Below are 16,029 nucleotides of genomic sequence, written 5' to 3' on the forward strand. Positions count from 1 at the left end.
ACCTAACTCATTACTGGGGACCCTCTCTGAGCTACTTCAAGCAAGCAGTGAGGTACAGAAGCGATGCCAGCTGTAATCACTGTAGGTCCTGGTGTGCTTTAAATGAATCAAAGTAACTACTGCAGAATAAATACTTTCAAGTGGTTTCAAGAGTTCAATTTCTACATAGGCACTCTTACTCCTGAACAAGTGTCCTTATAGGGGATTATATCTATATAATTAACCTAAAATAGTTTATCCTAGGACAAGTCCAGAAAGAAACAGATATTAGGATTTAGCTGATCACAGAGAGAAAACTTTCCAATCACTTCCCTACAGCTCTGCTCATTTTGTTTCAGTTTCAAGTCTTTACTGCCTACTTAGGTCACTTCCACTGCAACCTGTGATCTTACAGAGGAAACCAGAGAAAGAAAAGTGTTCACTGCATTGTGGAGAAATAGGGACAGGAAAAGGCAGAGCTATAAAAAGAATACAGGATTTCCCCCACCAGCAACCAGCCATAACAGTCTGAGAGTTGAAGCCAGAGGAAGATCTCTCATTATACCAGACAAGGAGGTAATGAACATACCTGTAACTTGGTGGTGTTAAACACCAGGCAAGCAGAAGACAGTGTACACTGCAGGGGCATGCTTCAGTATAAAATTATTCTAATATCTCTTTTTATTTTCCTCAAGTTGGCCAGCCAAGGGACATGCAGCAATTCCAGGCACCCAGAAGAGGGGGCCACCCATTTAACAGACTAGGAACTGAGCTGGTAATTTTTGCCACATTCTTCTAGAGACATAAAACACATCATCCTAAGTCAGAAAGCAAATATTCAGTACCATCTCTGACCATATAAAGTTGTTTCTGTTTTCAGTGTCTTTATCCACTCCAAGCAAATATTGTCAACATTGCTTTCAGAAGTCTGATTTTATCTTTTTATCACGGCTGCTACAAGACAGCTTAACTGCAACGACCATGTTTGTAATGAAATCAGTTCACCCAGGGAAGAAGTTATAAGACTGCTCTGGATTAAAAAAAAATACAAGTAAATGCTCTCTCTGACTGTAGGTGGTCCATGCTAAAATGCTGGAGCAGGGACTGATCTGTAAAAGACAACTGGAACAAAGGTCCCCTGGTTCTGCAAAGTTTCCTAAGCTTTACTAGATTTTCCACACTTTTCAGCATGTGAATGACCTACTTAAGAGAATGTAATTAAAAAAAGCAGGAGTGCAATTATCTTCGCTTCAAGAAGGTCTAAAGTTTCCTATTTTTTTCTCAAAAAGCAAAAGCTTTCTTAAACGTTGTAGATTAAGACAAAGCAATTTATTTTTGCAGAGCTCAGTTTTAGATTCCTTTTAGAACTGCAGATATTCATTTACTCACACAAAACGTGCTTAATAATATACGCCTGATCTACTTGCTTGTTTCATTTACCTTACAGTCTTCTCTAATACAAAGTACAAAGAAAGCTCCTTCATAGAGAGATGGATTTTTTAGGTGCCAAACCCAAGACCTACAGGAGTCCAAAACCAGGAGTGGCAGGAAGATGTGCCAGGGGAGGCTTACGTTGAATATTAGGAAAAGGTTCTTCTTCACCCAGACGGTGGTTGAGCACTGGAAAAGGCTTCCCACAGAAGTAGTCATGGCACCAGGCCTGACAATATTCAAGAAGCATTTGGACAACATCCTCAGACACATGGTATGATTTTTGGGGTTAGAGCTGGACTTGATGAACCCTGTGTGTCCCTTCCAACTTAGGTAATTCTATGATTCTATGGAACACACTAACAGCAAATCTCTTCAGCCAGGCTTCTATTATTCAGATGCTTTTCATCATCTTTGACTCAAAATGACAATGCAAAGTAAAACAGTACGCTCAAACACAGAAAACTTCAACTCCTCACCCTCAATAGGTTTTTTGTTTCTGATCTGAGTCTCTGAGCTTTTTCCTAGCCACTCAAAAAACCCTTCCTATTTACAGTGACTCCCAAAGATCATAATCACATCAAATATTTAACTTGTGTTCCCAAATAGAGAGTTTGTGTGCATGTATGAAGGTGAAATCAGGAAATCATGAAGCATTGCAAAGAGGACTAGACATCAGAATACCATTACAAAAACACCCCAAAGTAATTTAAGAGATTTCAACTGATGTGAAGCATCTGGACTGTCTGAAAAAGAAACAAATTCAGTTTAGAAGACAGCCACATAAAATTGACCGTTCCTCCTTCAGGTAAATGTTAATATATTACTCCTTGTTAACATATTACAGTTACCATTACAGTTCACACTACTAACTGTACCTATCCAGCAGCAACGTCAGTGAGTATTTTAAATCACATCTGTCCTACTGTGTGCAGCTATGTCTCCTCTGGGAGTAGCAACCCAACTTCACTGCAGTGTGCCCATTCACACTGACTGCTGATGCTGGGATGCTGGCAGTGCTAGAGGAAGATAAAGCTCAACCTGAGGTTCACATTTGAAAGGCAGGATGTGTAGGGCTTAAAAATGCTTTGTAGGATTGAGGTATAAGCAGCTCACCACAGAGTATCTGGGATTCTGTTTGTAATCATCTACATATCTTTAGCACAATTTTGTCCCAATCACGAGCCCAGGGTTCCCCTTCACTGCAGAGTAGATGCTCCACTCAGAGTTCACATTTTATAGTAAAAAAGTAAGGAAAGGAGCTCCTGTATTTCCAGTTTAACATTTCAGCCTTCTCAAGGTTAATAGAACAAAAACTCCCCACCAAACCAGATAAGTCTGACAAATAAAATGTCAAACTACTTTAGAAATAAGCTAATCAACATAATAGAATAAATCTCTCAGGGAGCCATTAACTGCATTCCTTTATGTATTTGGCAAAAATGCTTCCAGAGGACACATGATAGCTAATACAAAAGGATGTCCTATTTTTGTATCTCCTCTTCAAAATGAATTCAGTGCTGAAAAAAAAAAGATATTTGAATAATACCTGGGGAACCTAAAAACCTTCCTGCATCCTTAAGAGGAATAATACCACTGACAGTTCCATCAACAAACCAAAGCAGAGGCTGCATGGTTGGACAGAGGGAGCCCCATGCTGAGTCTCCAGGGCAGGAATCCTCATCCTAGTTCTCCTGCCAGCCAAGTGACTATGGGGGAAAATTTGTTTCTCTGTTACCTATCTACAATGTGAGTTTAATCACACATCATGACACATTGAGATCTATCAGTGCAAAGCTCATTGCAAGAGCTCTGTATTTTTATTACCACCAAATTACCTAGCTGCATCCATAACATAAAGGGAATAAAAACTCCATATCAACCAAATAAGCAGCTAAGTTGTGAGCAAAATAGCAATATGGGATACAGTCATATTTATTCACTTGCATTGCTTCCTGCAAAACAAAGATGACAGTATGAGCCTACACAAATAGTTACTCGCCATCACAAAACAAGAACATATCAGTTAGACTTAACTTTTCTTATTATGCTTTTCAAATTACTTGCCATTGTCACCATAATACAGTATTAAAAACACAGCATTCCTCAGCCTCTATTTTTTTTATTCACCAGGTGCTCTGGGAATTTCTGTCTATCCGTAATCACAAGTAAAAGCTGTTAATCCTATTTTCAATTTGGCTTGCTGGCAATTAAGTCTATTTGGGAAAAAACAACTTTTTTCTTCCACGGAAATGTTTTACTTGTTTTTAAAACTAAAGTAGACCTGTTAGGTTAAAAACCTAATTCTGATAACTCCTTCTGTCTAGATGTTATTAATGAACTTTCCTCATCTCCCAGTGACTCTCACAAGAGTTGGAGAAATTCAGCACCTCTCAGAAGGTGAGTGGGACCTTTGGAGAAGATTGCAATATGGTAATGAAAGCTCTTGCAGCAAGTCCCGTTTCTGCACTGAGAACACAGGGATGTGCTAAGCAAAGCTCCAGCTTATAAGCTCTCTGCAGAAGGAATTTTTGAGGACTGTCTGGCACAATGTGGTTCTTTCTTTGAATGAAGTGCGCACAGATGAGCAAACAGAAACTCTCAGTTTGCAAATCCTTTCCCTGAGCTCAGATCCCTGGTCCTCTGCTTCCTCAGTTTGGTCTAAATTCAGAGTTTCACCTTCATGACTTCTGCTGTCATTTATAGTTGGAAAAGGGCTTCTCAAAGTGAGATTTTTCACTTCTTATTGATTACAGCTGTCAAAAAAGCCTGTAGGTTTTCTCAATCCTGTCAGCCCCAAGGTGTTTAGCATGGCAAACCAGTTTCCCTGTCAGTAGTGAAGCAAGAAATAGGAAAAAATAAAGAAAACGAAAAACCAGTGTGGAAAGCAAAGCATTGCTCCATTCCACAATGACTCCACTCCTACCATCAGGCACGTGAGCAAAAAGTCTTTTCATGGCACAACATGCATTTTAAATCTCTCAGAGTCTACAACCTAACAGCTTCTGGTCTAGCCTCCTTGCCCACGTATAAGTGCTGCACAGACACAGGCAGACATTTCCCTCCCTCTCTGACAGTGAAAGAAAGACAAGTGTGCCATTTTTCCACCACTCTATCTCCTCATCTGTACAGTAGAAGTGATTGCTTTGGCTAATTCTCACATCCCAGTAATGCTACACTTGAGATGACAATTCATACTGTCTGACTGCAATGCTGAAATACTTCTTGAGAAACTCACGCTTCTTTGATGTAATTTAAATACAAACACTTCACTAGCAGCCCAAACAGATGCCCCTAGCACCCATTCACTGTGTTTCACTAGAAGCCCTTACACTGCAGTAAAAAAGGGGTTGTCCTCAGTCTGTATACACAATCTTAAAGACCCAATATAAAATCTCTGTGCAGAGAAGCAGATTTTGTTTGGGTGTTTTCCTGCACACTTAATACAGCAGTGCTGTGCACAACGCTGTTAGGATGAGGGAGTAAACACAGACCCAGGAGATGTATCATCCACATTATATGGTGATGCTATGTGAATATTTACAGTAACAAAGCAAACAAAGAAACCTACTCTTCTCCTATCCCTGCCTATTGGAAGCTCTGCTTGAGTTAAAGATACAATTACATAAAACCAAAAACACCATTGGCAAAGCAGAAAAAAGGGTCTGTCCCAATGCTAAAAGCCTTGCCCTAAACCAGTAAGTTTGAGAACTGAAAGCAAAGACACTGAAGTTTTGAAAGAGTAATTCAGAAAATAACAAAAAACTCCTGGTTACTGACTCAATTTTTAGGGAGTAAATTACAGCCACTGTACCAAATCAACCTGCTCAATTAAACTGTAAAACCTACATAAACCTACACTGTCCTTCTGAAAGGCCTGTAATAACAACAGATATTTTAGCCTTCACAGACAAAACAAAGGGTGAAAAAGTGACACAAAAAAAATTATTTTCTAACCTAAATCACTGATCTTTAATTGATTCAAAGAAAGTCATCCAAGGTAATGTTAGCTATTTCACACAGATCTTAATTCTAGTTGTAAATAACATAGAAGTCATAATTATATATAAAAGCAAAAAAAAATACCTTTTCCTGCAAAGAAACAGAGAGCTAAGAGCTGGAGATGGGTCACTGAAAATCAAGCAACATGAAAATTCCTGATAGACACCAGCTTTTCAGAGTATGAGAATACTTGAGTCAAAAGTTAATATCAATTAACATTAGATGTCCGACTTCAATTCCATTTCACACCTTGACCAGGACCTTGATTGGATCCTCAGTTTGCACATGGTGCACAAGCCCACAAACCTATGTGGATTTAAATAATCACCTGCAACTCCCAGTTAAAAGGCACACCATGCAGCGGTGATTGTTTTTCCGAGTATCTCCAGTAGCTTGTCAACAGTGAGTGCTTGCCATTTCCTATCCTGTCAATTTTTGTTTCAACTGCAGCCCAGAAATGATTTTTCTTTCCAGATTTCTGACAAAATGTGACTATCAACTGGAGCTTGGAGCTAGCCACTATGTCCACTGTAACTGTCTAAAGTAGACCAAAACATGAAACATTTAAGAAAAAAAGAAAGGGCGAAGACTGTCTGTTTAAATACATCACTGCTTCAGTTCCACCCACCCGGAAGTTCATGGAATTACAGTGTTTTACTCAGAGCTTTGATCGTCCAGAAGATTCAGTAAAACTTTTGCTAAATGCCCCTGATAAAGCAGGCTCACCAAGAGCAGGTTGCACAGGAATGCATCCAGCTGGAGTCTGACTACCTCCAGAGAAGGAGATTCCACAGTCCCTCTGGGCAGCCTGTTACAGTGCTCCATCAGGTGGAACTTCCTGTGCTCCAGTGTGTGCCCGTTGCCCCTTATCCTGTTGATGGACATCACTGAAAAGAGTCTCACCCAATCCTCTTGATAACCCGTCCTTTAAATATTTATAAGCATTGATAAGCTTCCCTCTCAGTCTCGTAGTCTACAGGCTAAGCAGACTCAGGTCTCTCAGCGTTTCCTCATAAGAGAGATGCTCCAGTCTCCTAATCATCTTCGTGGCCCTCTACAGGAATCTCACCAGTGGTTCCTTGTCTTACTTGAGCTAAGAAGCCCAGAACTGGACACAGTACTTCATATGCGGCCTCACAAGGGCAGAGTAGAGGGGGAGGATAACCCCCCTCAACCCACTTGCTACACTCTTATTAACAATGCACCCCACTGGTATCCTACAAATGGCCTTCCTGGCCACCAGGGTACATTGCTAGGTCACCGTCAACTTGTTATCTACCAAGACTCCCAAGTCCATCTCCAAAGTTTCACTTTCCAGCCAGTCAGCCCCTAAACTGTACTGGTGCATGGAGCTGTTCATCTCTAGTGCAGGACTCTGCACTTGCCTTACTTGATCTTCGTTAGGTTCCTCTCTGCCCAGCTCTCCAGCCTGTCCAGTTCTTGCTGAATGGCATCACAGCCTCCTCAGGTATCAGCCACTCCGCCCAGTTTTGTGTCATCAGTCCCCTCATCCAAGTCACTGACGAATATGTTGAACAAGACTGACACAGTACTGACCCCTGAGGAAAACCCCTGGCCACAGGCTTCCAACTAGACTCTGTGCTACTGATCACAACCCCCTGAGCTCTGCCACCTATCCAGTTCTCAATCCACCTCATCATCCACTCATCTAACCCTCACTTCCTAAGCTTACCTATGAGTACGTTACCAGAGACAGTGTCAAAAGCCTTGTGGAAGTTGAGGAAAGCAAAATTCACTGCTCTCCCCTCATCTACCCAGATAGTTAGGCTATCATAAAATCATAGAATAGTTTGGGTTGGAAGGGACCTTAAAGATCATCTAGTTCCAATTGCCAGGCACGGGCAGGGACACATCCCACTAGATCAGGCTGCTCAAGGCTCCATCCAGCCTGGCCTTGAACACCCCCAGGGACAGGGCAGCCACAACTTCCCTGGGCAACCTGTTCCAGTGCCTCACCACTCTCATCGTGAAGAAATTCTTCCTTACATATAGTCTAAATCAGCCACTCTCCAGTTTATACCCATTGCCCCTCGTTCTATCACTACAAGCCTTTGTAAACACTCCCTCCTCAGCTTTCTTGTAGCCCCCTTAACGTACTGTATGGTTGCCATAAGGTCTCCTCAGAGCTCAACAACCCCAACTCTCTCAGCCTGTCCTCGTATGAGAGGTGCTCCAGCCCTCTGATCATCTTTGTGGCCCTCCTCTGAACCTGTTCAACAGCTCCATATCCTTCTTATGTTGAGGATTCCAGAACTGGGCACAATGCTCCAGATGAGGTCTAACAAGAGAGGAATACAGGGGCAGAATCACTTCCCTCGACCTGCTGGCCACACTTCTTTCGATGCAGCCCAGGATATGGTTGGCCTTCTGGGCTGTGAGCACACGTTGCCAGCTCATGTTAAGCTTCTCATCAGCCAGCACCCCGAAGTCCTCCTCCATAGCGCTGCTCTCAATCACATCATCCCCCATCCTGTATTGAAACCAGAGATTGCCCTGACTCAGGCACAGGAATGCTATCAGATTGGTCAATCATGATTTCCCTTTGCTGAATCCATGTTGACCATTCCCAATAACCTTCTTTTCCGCCAGATGCTTAGAGATGACATCCAGGATGAGCTGTTCCATCACCTTTCCAGGGATGGAACTGAGGCTGACTGGCCTGTACTTTCCTGGGTTCTCCTTCTTGCCCTTTTTGAAGATTAGAATGACACTGGCTGTTCTCCAGACCTCAAGCACCTCTCCTGTTCTCCGTGATCTTTCAAAGGTGATGGAGAGCAGCTTAGCAATAACATCTGACAGCTCCCTCAGCACTCACGGGTGCATCCCATCAGGGACCATGGATTTGTGGGTGTCCAGTTTGCCTGAATGATCTCTAAGCAGATACTCCTTGACCAAAGGACAGGCTTTCTTTTTCCAGGCTTTTTCTCTTTCCTTCAGGGTCTGGAATTCCTGAGGGCTGGCCTTAGCAGTAAAGACTGAAGCAAAGAAGGCATTCAGTAGTTCCGCATTCTCTGTATCCTCCTTCACCACCTCATTCAGCAGTGGGCCCACATTTTCCCTAGTCTTCCTTTTGCTGTCCTTCTTGTTGTCTGTGATGCCTCTTGCCAGATTTAATTCCAAATGGGCCTTAGCCATCCTCATTGCAATGCTGCACGCTCTAACATCACTCCTGTAAGCCTCTCAAGTGGCCAGTCCCTTTTTCTACATTCTGTAAACTTCCTTCTTTCATCTGAGTTTTTCAGAAGCTCCTGGCTCATCCATACAAGTCTCCTGCCTCCTTTACCCAGATTCTAAATCCTAGGGAAGCAGTGGTCTTGAACCTGGAGGAATAAGTACTTGAATACTGCCCAGATCTCTTGGACCCTCCTCCCTTCTAGAGGGTCCTGACCCACGGGATTCCTCCAACTAAGTCTTCGAAGATGATAAAGTTAGCTCTCCTGAAGTCCAGGTTTGTAATACTGCTTATTGCCCTGCCTCTCCCATGCAGGATCCTGAACTTTACTATCTCATGGTCACTGCAGCCAAGGCTGCCCCAAACTTCCACACCCCCAGCAAATATTTTTTTGTTAGTACACGGTCCAGCAGCACTCCTTTTCAGCTTCTGCGTCCCTTGTGTGAAGAAGCTATCATCAGTGCTCTGCAGCAATCTCTTGGACTGTGTGTTCTTAGTTGTACTATCTTTTTAGCAAATATCTGGCTTGTTGAAGTCCCCCATGAGTCCCAGGGTCTCTGATCATGATATGATGCTACTTCCAGCTGCCTGTAGAAGGACTCACTGACTTCCTTTGCCTGATTAGGTGGCCTGCAGTAAACATCCACAACAATGTCCCCGGCATTACCCTGCCCTTTAATTCTTACCCATAAGTACTCAACTCATTCCTCATCCAACACTGGGCAGAGCTCCACACGTTCCAGTTGCTCCCTTATATCAAGGTCAACTCCACCACCTCATCTTGATGGACAGATTTCACACATGAGTTTTGTAGACAAGATTGCTTTTATAATTACTATTTTTACTTAAGCAGTGACATCTTATAATATATAAGCCTTCATCATAAAAGGAGACAAATTGAAATGCCTTGGAAAGAACAGAGTCACTCTCCATATTCAGGTAAACAGTACTCATATCATTTGCAGTTAGGTTAGTTTGCCAATAACACTAAGAAAAAAAGAGGACCCAGAGATAGTAATTCAATACAAACCTCAGTCCTCTTACCCAAAGGGCTTAGCACAATGACTTTCCAGGCCACCCCACACTGAGGGAAACAAGGAAACATAATACACATCAGCAACAAGCAACATTTCCATTACCAGCCTGATCCATTATACGAATTGTAACAGCTTCTGTAGATTGCCTTTTCTGCTCTTGATAAAGGCATTCATTGAGGCCTTAAATTCAAATGCAATTATCCACTCAGAACTTTATTTTGGATCAATAAATTGTTCACAGCCATTCACTTACCTGATGCAGGAATGGGAGCTCAGAGCACTGATGTGATCCTAGTTGAGAAGGTGTCCTCTCTGCAACCAGCAAACCAGGGACCTGCAGAAAAAGGAGCCCGTGTGTCAGACACCACACGTCTTTTGCAGAACAGAAGGAAAACAACTCTCTCTAACCATGTCTTTTAGGAAGGGGGGGAAAAGACCCCTCTCATTAACTGAACTAAAATCACTGAGTCAAAATAGAGAAAAACCTGGCAAGGTATGAACTTTCATTAGTATGACTGTAAAGGGATGGTGCATGAAACCCATAGCTTAGCTCATGAAGTCATAAGACTGGCAACGCCCACCAACAGCAGCAGTAGCACAGCACAAGGGAGACATTGCATTCTCAAACTAGTAGGATCAGGCTCTTCACCATCAATGGGGCTTAAGCTCTTTTCTCCTATGGGCACTTCTGAACATCCCAAACAGCATGTTTCTACTGAGGCATTATCAGCTTCTTTGCATACTCTAAATAATTTTAAACGCTGGATCAAGTATGAGCACTTCATAAACTTGAGACTCAGAAAAGATGCATACATAAATTCTTCACATCCTGAATATGTAATGCCTAAATCCATTGCTTTGGGGGGAATATGTTCACTGAAGAACAGAAAATGCAAGAAACTTACACTGCCAAGTTAATCTAAAGAAAAATAAGAAATCATCTTCCTAAAATCAAAATATTTTTCCAAAATGCCGAGCATTAAAACCTCTTTATTACCTAATATTTTGGCTTTTTAGCAAGTTATGCTTTTGATCTTTTTTCTCTATAACCACAAAGACTAATTTTTTATTATATGTTTACATGAAAGTGAGATGTCCTGAAAAATCCCATGCATACAGAAATTGGAGATTTTTAATAAATTAAAAATAAAAAAAATAAAAAAGAAATCAATAACATGGCAAATGCTGTCATTAGTGGGACCATACTATACAAAAGAATGAGATGACTGCACGTAACCCAGGAGCAGACAAGACAGCAGGAAAACTAAACCTCCATCCCAGGTCAGGTCATTGTCCACATCATGATACTCTGTATTAAAACTTAGCGTCACAGAATCTTCACCTGGTCCAACTATCCTGTTCAAGCCAGTTGCATAGGATCACGTCAAGACAGCTTTTAAAGATGTCTAAAGATGGAGATTCCACAACCTCTCTGTGCAACCTGTGCCCACTGCCTCTTGTCCTTTCACTAGACACCACCAAAAAAAAAGACTGGCTCTAATCTTCTCTGCACTCTCCCTTCAGGTATTTATACACATTGGCAAGCTCCTTCTCGAGGCTTCTCTTCTCAAAGCTTAATAGTCTCAGCTTTCTCAGCCTTTCCTCATATGAGAGATGCTCCAGTTCGTTAGTCACCTTCATGGCCCTTCACTTCTGTCACAATAAGACTCACACACAAATGCACGCTGCTTCTAAACTATGCAAGAAATCTTCTCAGAGCCCACAGGGCACTTGGCAGGTGCAGATGTTAGACCCCGTTCTATGAAACAGCCTGGGAATCAACGCTGCCATCTTGCTACCAGCAGGTTTTAGTAAAAAAGTGGCTTGGTGACACTTCCCTTCTCCAGGAGCCCAGAGAAGTTGAGAACAAGCAATTTCTCAAGTGCTATGGCTCTGTTCAGCTTTGCCCATGCTCCTCACCCCCCATAACCCCTATTACTAACTGGCTGAAAGGCTTTGAAGAGAAAGCTTTTAAGCGGAGAATGTTATAAGCAGAATAACAACAAATTTTTTTGCCAATGCAATGACTGCAATAGTTATTGTTTAAGGCAGGATTATAACTTGGAGTGATAGAAACCAACAGGAACAGACAATTAAGAGTTCAGACTAATCCTCAAAGACAAGATGCTTAAAGACCTAAAAGCCTGACTAAAATCAGTGAGATCAGAGAGTCATTTAACTCTTTCAAAAGGCCTACAAGACCTTTGATGCTTATTTTCCCAGTAGGCTTTCCTTGTCTTCAGTTCAAAGTCATCTGAAAGAGTGAACTTCAAACACTTCTTTCAACTGAAGACGATGGCACAAGAGGATGTGTTTTATTCAACCAGACAGACTCTACAAAAACATGCATGGATGTTCAGCACTCCCATCTTCTACTTCATGAGCTTTATTTAAAACAAAAAAAAGTAAAAAATTAATATGTATGTTCTAATTACTGGATAAATGAGATGGACAGAAAAAAATAGGGCCATTCCTTCCCATTTAAATGCAGTCTCAGTTCAGGAGAAGTATTGAGAAGAAAAAAAAAATCTATTGCATAAATTAAACAATTCAAGTACATAAGATCTTTCAAGTAAGAAGTAATCATATAAGAGAAAGGAGACTATGAACCACTGATTGCACTGATGTGTCTTTTCCCACTTTTGAACACTTCTGCTACTTAAAAGAGCATTACTGCATCAGTTACAGAGCTTAAAGTGACATGCAAGATACAAAATCTGCTTCCCCCATGTAATGTCTTCAATCCGAAGTGCATCAATAGTACAGGAACAGATTATTTACAACTGGAAAAACGCATTCAAACTCTATTTCCCAGCAGCTCTCATGAGAGGTTTTTATAGATGTGAGGCATGAACAGGAAGATATTTTAGGAGAACGCTCTACACATTAAAAGGACCTAATTGGGACAAATGTGTCTTCCTTTTCATTTCCAGCTTATTAGGAAAAAAAAAAAAATTCCATGTTTGTTCCAGTTTCAAATGGCAAAAGCAGCAAAACCAAGAAAAAAAATCAGTAAAATTAAGATTGTTTTCAGTACAAAAAAATGCTTGTGTGTCTTATGTACCACTTGATCCAGTTTAACTTATATTCTTAGACACAGACTTTGCTCGACTTGTATTCTTAGGGACCACCACAACTTCAACTCCTCTGCTGTAAATCCTTTTGCATTTTAGCACAGAGATCTAGACATAAAGATACAACTGACCAGGCACATAGCCCAGAAGTAAACCTAAGGCTTTTGCCCAAAGCAGAGGAGCAGCTCTACTACCCACCTAATGAGACATATCTATAGAGATAACATTATTAAAATAGCTTCCTCCTTTTTCACAGTTTTTAATCTTTTTGTTTCATGAACTGAATTTTTCATGTCTGCCAGAAAACCAGACTAATAAGGAATGGCATCATCCATTTCACATAAATTGTTAAAACCATACTGGCCCCAATAAAATATTGACCACAAAGTAGTTCTTTAAACGTTTTCATTTTCACAGGGTGAAAATCCAAGACCTCTTTGTTGCAGTCATCTACATTTTTTTAAACCTGGATGGTTTGTTAGCCCATTACTATTGCTGTTGATTATTCACTGAGGTTAACTCACATTATTGAAGATAACAAGTTCTAAGCCCCAAAAATGTCAGGCTTACATGACATCGATCACACTGTGACTTTTCAAACTCCTGCTGTAGAATTTCCCTTAAACAGAAACTAAGCCTCTGGGATTACGATTATGTATTCAGCCTAACTAACCCCAATTAAAGCAAGAGATGCAAGATGACAGTTCAAAAAAAATGTTTGTCCCCTTCCTTTGCTTGCTGTTTGTTAAATTTCTGCCTGTCCTAGAAGGAAGAAAGTGCTGAAAATGTTTTCATAAATTAACTGAAAGGTTTTATTAAATACTACTGCACACAATACTTCTTTTAATACTATTAAATAATATCCTTAAATGATTTCTTTCATGAGAGTCTCAACAGCATTCTTAAAAATGCGTACCCCCCAGTGCTGACACTGAAACACACTCAATCATCTTAGAATCATAAATAATTTCTTTAAAAGCCTGGTACAAAGAAAGAATCCATTGCTTTTCAGCAGCCACTCCAACTGATGAAGCAAGATCAGTTTGTAGAGGGAAGAAAAAAGTATCACAAATGCAATGGCAGTACAGCTAAGGTTAAACCAATTGGACTAAACAAATCATATTTCCGTTGTGCCCTTAGGGAAACTAGCAGGGCACTTTCTCTCCTGGGAGGGAAGATACCTCTAACTCAAGGCCTCCCTGCCCTGGTACCCAAGGTTCAGCCTTGGCCAAAATCACGGATTAAGAACAGATCTGAGCCAGCTGATGGGAGCCAGACAACTGAAAGAAGTCAAAAACACTCCAAACCTGAATTATGAAATATCTGAACATCAGAAACGTGAGCCACAGTCCTTGCCCTTGCAGTTGGAGAGAAGCTCTAACTAGCAGCATTTGGCAGGTAGCTCCCACCTGGGAACGTGTCTTTAAGCAACAAGGATTGTGTACCACCACCACCTGTCTCAAACACACAGACACTTCTAACACAAAAACGGGATAGCCATTTCCTCCTCATCTCCCGTGACGTGAGAGACTCCATAGCAAACAAAGGCCTAGCAGAAAACAACGTTTTTCACCAGGGTTCAAAATGCATACTTCTTCCAGTCATTTGTGAAATTATTAATTGTATTATTTTCATTTCAATGGGGTAACAATTGACAAAATCATAGACTCATAGAATCACCAGGTTGGAAAAGACCCATCGGATCATCGAGTCCAACCATTCCTATCAATCACTAAACCATGCAAAAATGCTCCTACCATCAATAAAGAATGATTAATTTTGACATTTCTGTGGAAAAAGTGACTATCAAAAAAGTCATTTTGGTATAAGAACTTGATTGCTCATTGACAACACACCACCCACCCCCACCCTGTGTTCTTCGAAGAGCCCACATGGTGCTATTTACTGCCTGAAGACAGCATCCTCTGTAAGGCTTACTACCAAAAGAGGGCTTAAAGCCTGCGCTATCAGAAGTCAATTAAATTCAGAATTCCTCAAGGTATGGCATCCTGTAGCTGATTTTTGCCTTCTCTATATATTCTCATCTCACTCTGCAAAGATCCTCAGGGATCACATTTCTCTTCTCTGCATCTCTGGAGCGCCAGAGCAGAAAGAGAAAGGGACTGACTTTTCCTTCCCTTCACAGACGTGCATCTACTCCTGATGGGCTGCATGGTATCAGAATCCTGCAATCTACTGCAAAGTCAGAAATTATGAGCTTTGTCAGCTCCGAAATCCAACATAGCCATCTAAATACATTTTCACTGCATATTAGCTTGGCATAGAATTTTTTTATGTTTATGCCATATACAGATTGTGCACAAGTAAACAAGATTGGAGCTGAGGCTGGAAGACTCATTATGTAAGTAATTTCAGTAGCTCAAACAGAGATGCAGTACTATGGAGCATAGGACAATATTGATTGACAAGAAGACAGCTCCACCCTCAAGCAACTCATATAGGTGAGGTATTCCAGAGTATAAAGCCATATTGGATCTTTTCGTGTTTCCTCATCAGACATAATTTGGTAGCAGGTATGCCTAAATCACCCAGAAGCCAGCAAATTCCTGAGGAAAACAAAAGCTTACATCAGGTTCCTGTAGCTTGCAGGACCAGATACGGAAATGAGACTGCAAGGAAGTGATGATATTACTCCCATTCACAGAGACCCAGCAGACATCAGAAAAATGACAAGGGCCTTTTGCAATACATTAAGCTTTAACATGTGAAAACAGAAAGATTACAAAATGTCAAGACAATCCATCTTTTGCTTTTGCTTGCAAAGAGCAATCCATTTATCTAAAGAACATTCAATGGGTTTTGATCTTAGCTGATACTTAGAAGACATTTAAAATAACAAGACAAGGCCGGTAAATCCTGCCCTCCGGCACATTCTTTCAGACCTCTGAGAGCAGGGACAGATACACAGGTGAGAACAAGAAAATTAGTGGAGGACCACTCTTGCTCTCCTCTCCAGCTTCCACTGACAACTAAACTATCGTGATTCTTCCTCAATAACAGCAGTGGCAAGGACAAAAGTTTCAGGAATTAACCAAGCATCAGTCCCACAATACCCAGCACCACTGCTGGCAACAGGACGTTTCAGGGAATTTCTTAGACACAAGGCACTGAGAAATGAAGGTTTTAATTCTTTTTGCTTGTGTCAGGGGGACAGTCTTCTAGCTGGCCTCTGCTCAGCAAGATTGCAGATAAAGTTTCATTGTCCCTGCGCTGCTCCAGCTATGCCTGCTTCAGTCGGGCCTTCTTTGCTCTGGGAATAGGTACAAGCATTTCAAACAGAAAATTTCAACCT

The 16,029-nt window shown here is 41.3% G+C and overlaps 2 protein-coding genes across 3 annotated transcripts in view; both read right to left on the reverse strand.

The window, feature by feature from the left end:
- The window catches only part of TSPAN4 (tetraspanin 4), a 376,357-nt gene that overhangs the window by 285,550 nt on the left and 74,778 nt on the right, over positions 1-16,029 (reverse strand). Inside the window, exon 2 of one of the 2 annotated variants that reach the window (XM_069857860.1) lies at positions 9,896-9,976. The gene's annotated coding sequence lies outside the window, so the exon portion shown is untranslated. Of the gene's footprint in view, positions 1-9,891; positions 9,977-16,029 lie in introns of both variants that reach the window. The other variant, XM_069857861.1, reaches the window with a different exon arrangement.
- CD151 (CD151 molecule (Raph blood group)) overlaps positions 1-16,029 on the reverse strand; it is a 236,731-nt gene that overhangs the window by 30,826 nt on the left and 189,876 nt on the right. The window lies entirely within an intron of this gene.

Source organism: Phaenicophaeus curvirostris, chromosome 5, assembly GCF_032191515.1.
Source record: "Phaenicophaeus curvirostris isolate KB17595 chromosome 5, BPBGC_Pcur_1.0, whole genome shotgun sequence".
NCBI classification, from domain to species: Eukaryota; Metazoa; Chordata; class Aves; order Cuculiformes; family Cuculidae; genus Phaenicophaeus; species Phaenicophaeus curvirostris.